Raw genomic sequence first — 8010 nt, 5'->3', positions numbered from 1 at the left:
TCCTAAGGCACAGTTCATAAAGTGAAAATTGGCTTTCACTTTTAATCAACTGTTTACTTTAGACCCTATATTCTTTAGTAAATAAGTGAGATCTTGTCTATAAACATGAAATTAAAACAGAGGGGACAAAACCTAATACCTGTATCAAACTCTCTGGAAGTTTTTATTATTTTTTATTAGAAAACTGTGAAATGGCACTATTCTATTTTTTTTAACAATAGAAAAAATTGTTTTAGTATAACTCTCAGAAACTTCAATAGAGAGTGAAAGCCTTTCATTTATTTATGGACACCTTTATACTAGGAAACTGAATGACCTCACTGTTCACATTGATTGGCAAGAATAGATAATGATACAACAAGCATTTCTGAAAAAGACTCAAGAAGCTTTAGATCTTTGACAGCTTTTAGGACACCAGAAACTTCAGGAATGTAGCACAAAATAATTTATTAACACTTAAATGATGGGGTGGTTGAGTCATTCATTCGATAAAACTTTAGTATGAAATTTTCTCTAGGTTAAAGTTTATTTAGAAATATAGTGGAATAATAAAGAGTGAAGTGGTATATTTTTCTGCAGTTATTTGAATTGATATACTACCAGATTTAGACTCAACATATCAAAACTTATGGGATGCTGTGAAAGCAGTACTAAAAGAAAAGTTTATAGTGGTTAATGCTTACATTAAAAAAAAAGAAGAAAGTTTTCAATAAACAACATAACCTTATAGCTCAAGGAATTAGAAATAAAAACAAACTAAACCCAAGTCAGTAGAATGAAGAACGTAATAAAGATTAGAGAGAAATAAAATAGATAATAGAAAAACAATTGATAAAATCAACAAATTAAAGTGGCAGAGCATGTGGTAAGGCATGAACCAGCATGGTGGCTCAGAGCAAGACTAAGCTGTTCAAGAATCCACTGTGCATTAAGTTCATGCAAAGGTAACTGGACTTAGAAACAAAGAAACAATTAGGATAGGAAAAAAAACTTAGAGAAGAGCACTGATACTTGGACTTGCCAGTACTTTAAGAGAAAGAGCTTCATTGAAGAAAAGAGTTTCTTATTATATAAAGATCTTGTCTATGAAAAAATATCATCAGAGGATTTAATTCTGAGGTTGATAAATTAATATTTTAGATGAATGCTAAGAACAAAGCAGAAGTTGAAGATGAAACAGTGAAGCCTGATGTGTCAGATGAAGAAACAGTGAAAAGATGTGATACCTTGGTGGAGACACCTGGGAATAAGTTTGCCCCCTACCAAAAAAAAGAGAGAGAGACTATGTTGATTATGAAGAAGATAAAAATCGAGAAATAAAACCAATTAAAGCAAAGAAGATGTTCTAATAGCATCAAAATTAAAATAGGTGTCTTAAGATAGAACTCAGGAATGCCTTGTCAGAGTTAAAATATTTTGGGATTCATTCTAATGGTTTCTCTATAATTATTATTGTAGTTTTTATTTGCAAAGAAACATATAATTTTGAAACCATGCTGTTTTTGAATCAGGTATATGATGGATGCTATATATTCTTTGCAAGAATAGATTTTTAGTCCTTGGTCTTCACTTATACCTAGGTTCATGGTTGCTTCATAAAGATTTTTTTTGGCCCTGGCCAGTTGGCTCAGTGGTAGAGTGTCAACCGGGCATAAGGATGTCCTGGGTTTGATTCCTGGTCAGGGCACACAGGAGACGCAACTATTGCTTCTCCACCCCACCCCTTTTTCTCTCTCTTCCCCTGCACCCACGGCTCAATTAGTTTGAATGAGTTGAACTCAGGCACTAAAAAAATGGCTCTGTTGCTGAGCAAAGGAGCAGCAGCCCCAGATGGGCAGAGCATTGCTCCCTAGTGGCTTGTTGGGTGGATCCCAGTTGGGGTGCATGTGGAGTTTGTCTCTCTGCCTCCCCTCTTCTCACAAAAAGAATTAATAATAATAATAATTTTTGACATCAGATTTTTTTTAATATGTCTTTCTAGTCACTACTCTTGAATTGACTCATAATTTAATAGCAGTATTTAAATTGTCCTTATGTTTACATTTCACTTTAAATTATTATGTTAAGCCAATTTACACATACATTTTAAAATTGTTATAAGAAGCTATTATATGTAAATTCATCAAGAGCATACTTGTCTCCCTGTTCTGAAGTATTTGCATGCTAATAAGTCACTGTCAGTTTGTAAAATTATCTTCTTTTTCATTCTTTAAAGTCTTTAATAATAAAATTTAAGTAATGACAAATCAACAAATTCAACAGTTAATCTTTAGATAAGATCAGTTAAAGGCAGAAGACTCACATATTTAAAATTAGAAATGGAAGTGAAACATTATAATTGATGTCACAGCAATAAAAATAATTACAAGAGACTAAAATGAACAATTGTACACAAATTGGATAACATAGAAGAAATGGATCAACTTTAAGAAGTAGAGTAGACATTCTACCCAAGCTCAATCCTGAGGAAATAAAAAGAAATCTGAACAGATCTATAACTAATGAAGGAATTAAACAGTAATTGAAAACCTCTTAAGAAAAAAAACTGCAGGACCTGCTGGTTTTATTGAAGTACTCTACCAAACGTTTAAAAAAATTTAACATCAATTCTTCTCAGACTTCCAAAGAACGGAAAGTATAAGGCACCCCCAAATTTATTCTATGAGGTCAGCAGTACCCTATATACTAAAACCAAAGACACAACATGAAAAGAAAAGCATAGACTAATATTCCTAATGAATATTAACATAAAAATCCTAAAAAAATTCTATAAACCTGAGTTCAACATAAATTTTAATAAGTATACATTATGACCAGGTGGAGTTTATACTTAAATGCAAAGATGGTTTGAAAGAAGAAAATATCAATCAATCTAATATACCACATTAACAAAAAAAGGACAAAAACCACATGATCATCATGAACAGATGCAGAAAAAGCTATTTACAGAAGTCAACACTGTGGGAATCAAAGAAAACTACCACAACATAATAAAAGCAATGTATAATAAAACCCATATATTTATTGGAGAAACACTAAAAGCTTTTCCCTATGATCAGGAGCAAGATGGAGATACCCACTCTTGTCACTACTATTTAACACAGTGCTAGAAGTTTTAGCCATAGTAATCAGGCAGTAAAAAGTATAAAGAATGGAAAGAAAGAGTTAAAATTCACTGTCAATAGATGACATGACTATACATGTAAAACACCCAGAAGACTCCATGGAAATATTCTTAAAATTAATAAATGAATTGAGCAAAGTTGCAGGATGTAGCATCAGAAATCAGTTTCATTCTTAAACATTTATAGTGACCAATCCAATTAGAAAACTAAAATAAAGTCTCATTTACTTAACATAAAAAACTACAATATTTAAGAATAAAATAAAGCAAGGAGGTAAAAGTCTTGTATACTGAAAAGTAAAAAAGTTAAAAGAATTCAAAGAAGATACAAATACATGGAAAACATCTCATGCTCACAAATTGGACTTAATTGTTAAAATATTCATACTACCCAAAGCAATCTATATATTTAATGCAACCCCTATCAAAATCACAATGACATATTTTGCAGAAATAGTAAAAAAAAAAAAAATCTTCAAAGGACCTTGAATAGCCAAACAATAGAACAAGAAGGACAAACTTGGAGGCCTCATACTCCCTGATTTAAAAATACCCTATAAAATAACAGTAATTAAAATGGTATGATACTGGTCTATAAAGATAGATTTATAGACCAATGGAAAAAAAAACTTGAGAGCTCACAAGTAAACCCTTTAATACATGAACAAGTGATATTCAACAAGGGTGAGAAGACTATACAATGGAGAAAATAAAGTCTGTTCAACAAATAGTGCTAGATATTGGAAATGAATAGTCAGTCATCTACCTTACACCACATACAAAAACTAACTCAGACAGCAATACAGTCATAGTTGGGGACTTTAGCACCCTATTGAAAGGATAGATAGATCATCCAGACAGAAAATCAAAAAAGAAACAGTAGCCTTAAATGGCACATTAGATTAGCTGGATTTAATTAATATATTCAGAGCATTTCACCCCAAAGCAGCAGAATATACATTCTTTTCAAGTACACATGGGACATTTTCTAGGATAGATCACATATTAGGATACAAAACAAGTCTCAATAAATTTAAGAATATTGAAATCATATAACAGTATTCTCTGACCATAATAGTAAAAACTAGAAATTAATCACAAGAAAAAAAAACAAAAACACACAAAGACTTGGAGATAAACAACATGTTACTAAACAATGAATAGGTTAACAATGATATCAGGGAATAAATTAAAATACACCTTGAAACAAATAAAAATGAGAACACAATAATTCAAAATGTATAGAACATAGCAAAAGCAGTCATAAAAAGGAAATTTATAGTATCACAGGCCTACCTCAAGAAACAAACAAAAAAAAATCTCAAATGAACAATATAACCCTTCACTTAAAGAAACTTAAAAACAATAATAAACAGTTCAAAGTGAGTAGAAGGAAGGAAATAATAAAAAGAAGAAATAAAATAGAGATTAAAAATAAACAAAATGAAAGAAAAATCAGTGAAACCAAGAGCTGATTCTTTGAAAAGATAAAGATGACTGATAAACCTTTAACCAGATTCATCAAGAAAAAAAGAAAGTGGACCCAAATAAATAAAATCAGAGATTAAGTGGAGAGATAACAATAGACACCAAAGAAATACAAAGGATTTTAAGAGACTATTACAAATAACTATATGCCAACAAATTGGACAATCTGGATAAAATTGATAAATTTCTAGAAACATACAATATTCCACAACTGACTCAGAAAGAATCAGAGAGTTTGAACGGATCAATTATAGTCAGTGATATTGAAGTTATATTCAAAAAACTCTAACAAACAAAAGTTCTGGGTTGGATTTCTTCATGAGTGCATTTTACCAAACACTCAAAAGAAATAACATCTATCCATACTATTTCAAAAAATTCAAGAGGAGGAAGACTCTTGAGATTGGTACAACCACTGTGGATATCAGTATGGGGTTATCTCAAAATATTAAAAATAGAACTGCCTTTTAACCCAGCAATCCTACTTCTGGGAATATATCCTAAGAAGAATGAAACACTATTCAGCCCAAGTGCCCATCAGTAAATGAGTGGATAAAAAAGCTGTGGTACTTTTACACAATGGAATACTCTGTGGTCATAAAAAGAAGAAAATCTTACCTTTTGAAACAGCATGGATGGACTTGGAGAATATTATGTTAAGTAAAATAAGCCAGTCAGAGAAAGACAAATACCATTTGATTTCACTATTATGTTAAAATCAGATGAACAAAATGAACTAACATGCAAAATAGTGACAGACTCATACACAGAAAGCAGGCTGATGGCTATGGGATGGTGAGTCAGGGAAAGGGAAGCAGAAGAATAGATCAAAAAAGGACAAAAAAGAAATACTCATCGACACAAACCACAATGTGGTGATTGCTGGGAGCAGGGGAGGTGGAGGAGGGTATGAGATCGTAAAGGTGATGGACACAGACTTGACTTGGGGTAGAGCTGAACATACAATATGATATACAGAGATGTGTTGTAGAATTTGACACCTGAAACCTGTATAATTATGTTAAGTAATGTCACCTAATAAAATTTAAATATTAATTCGATTGGATTGGTGATTTAAATGCAACATTGCATATATTAAACTCCAAGAAAATGGGGAAAAGTTCATGTGGTTAGTCTTGGCAATAATTTCTCAGCCATGATACCAAAAGCACAGGCAACAAAATTGAAATATACAAATAGGACTACACCAAATTTTAATACTTTTGCACATCTGAAGAAGCAATAAACAGAATGAAATGACCCACCTACAGAATGAGAAAAATAATTGCAAACCATATATTTATTAAAGGGTTAATATCTTGATTATATAAGGAAGTTCTATAATTCAACAAAACAAATTAACTGACTTTGCATAGGTAAAAAACACAAAGGTTTCTCCAAATATGATATAAAACTGGCCAATAAGTACATATAAAGATGCCCAATATCACTAATTATGGGGGAAATGCACAACAAAACCCCAGTGTCATCATACACACATCAGGATGGCCACTATCAAAAAACAGAAAGTAATAAATGTTGACGAGGATGCAGAAAAGTTGAAATCCATGTGGCCTTTGGGTGGGAAAGCAAAAACAGTTTATATAGAACATACTATGAAGCATTCTCAGAAAATTACAAATAGAAGTGCCATAAAATTCAGATATCCCATTTCTGGGTATATATCTAAAAATAATCAAACCACAATTTCAAAGAGATCATTGAACACTTGCATTTATCAGAGCATTATTCAAAAATTCCAAGATAGAAGCAACTCAAGTGTTCATTTACAAACTAATGGGTAAAAAAAAATGTGATATGCACATAAAATGGAATATTAATCAGCCTTTAAAAAAAAAGGAAATCTTATGACATGATACAATATGGATGAGCCAAGAGAACGTCACAAAGCAGACAAATAAACAGTGATTCCACCCATATTCTAAAACTTTAGTATCAATTTTAGAAGAGTTGCCTTTTTTATTCTCTGCTATAGATAGTAAATTTAGGTTTCTAAAACCCAAATTTAGAAAATTCATTTTGTACAGGCACCACCCTTGATTGCATACTCATAAGATAACACTGGATTTCCTCTGTGCTGCTTTGGCAAGTAGGAATATGTCAATTTTAAATACAGTTGTGTTTTATACTTAAAAGTTCGAGCACTTGATATATCTGTTCTGAATTCTGCACTTTTATTAAAATGCAGGTTTGAATAGAGGTCAACATGATGCTATATTTCAGGGAGCCCAGTAATTTTTTAAATGCAATATAAAATATTAAGTGAACATACTTGCTCCATCTCAGGAAAGAATAGAATACCTTTATTAAATTCTCAGACTAGTGACATAAGAGGAAAAAGTTCTTTACAAGCCATGATATATAAAGCTTTTTACAAAATAAATAATTTCCTTTATCTTAACTACTCATTGATATTCAATTACAATCAGGATTGAAAGTTTACAGTATCCTCAATGATATAAACTGATAGCTCTGGTTGATATTTTTTGTGTAAAAAGTTTAAGTCAAACTTGAGTGTCATCTACATTGTTTCAAATTAATCCAAACATGATGTTACTGTGACATTCAACCTCTTTATTTCACTTATTTTTATTCTTTCCTTTTCTCAAATAGCAGTACTTGTATAATCCTTTGTAAAACTATGTGCATTAACAAAGAATGAAAGGGAATTAAGGAGGGTCACAAAAACAATTCTAGGACTGATAAAGATTATTGAAAGTCCATTTAGAGTATAGAAAGAAAGTCTTTATGTTCTCTAGATAGAGAAGAGAGTGGAAATAGTCAAATCTGGGTCTTTCTGTTGCTTTTATACCTCCTGTGATTTGCATATCTGCCCTGAAATAGAAAGTTTGTGTGGATGATCTGATAGCATTAAACACACAAGTGGATTTTTAACCTACAATGAGTATTCAAATAAAAAAACAGATGGCCACTTCTTAGAAACCAAGTACATTCCTCCAGAGATAAAGTAGAGTGTTCAAAATGTTTTAATATTGCACTGGAGCAGATAATTAGAGTAATTACAGCTCTTCAAAAACACTAGGAATAGGTCTAAACCAACTTTATTTACTTTACATTGCAAAAATTATGAAATTCTAGGGGAGCTTCAGCAAAGTAATTATTTTATAAGATGCAATAATATTAACAATGGTGGCATGTGAGATTGAATAGGTTCTCTATTTCAATATTACATTTAAATATCAATTATATAATTAAGGAAGTAAAATCAGGTGGCTTCTATTTCACATGAAATCTGATAAAGCTGAAAAGAAAAGCTATCACACTGGTATACAGACACAAAAATAAATAAGTGTACAACCATACACATATGTACCAAATAAGCAGAAATACTAAGTGTTCTAATTTAATGTGATTTT

General features: G+C 31.3%; 1 pseudogene; it reads left to right on the top strand.

The window, feature by feature from the left end:
* Positions 1–882: 882 nt before the first annotated feature.
* On the top strand, positions 883–6673 carry LOC136398580 (M-phase phosphoprotein 6 pseudogene; annotated as a pseudogene).
* The last annotated feature ends 1337 nt before the right edge of the window (positions 6674–8010 follow it).

Source organism: Saccopteryx leptura, chromosome 3 (genome assembly GCF_036850995.1).
Source record: "Saccopteryx leptura isolate mSacLep1 chromosome 3, mSacLep1_pri_phased_curated, whole genome shotgun sequence".
Taxonomy (NCBI): domain Eukaryota; kingdom Metazoa; phylum Chordata; class Mammalia; order Chiroptera; family Emballonuridae; genus Saccopteryx; species Saccopteryx leptura.
The sequence above is the reverse complement of the archived record's forward strand: the minus strand, read 5'-3'. Positions and strand labels throughout refer to the sequence as shown.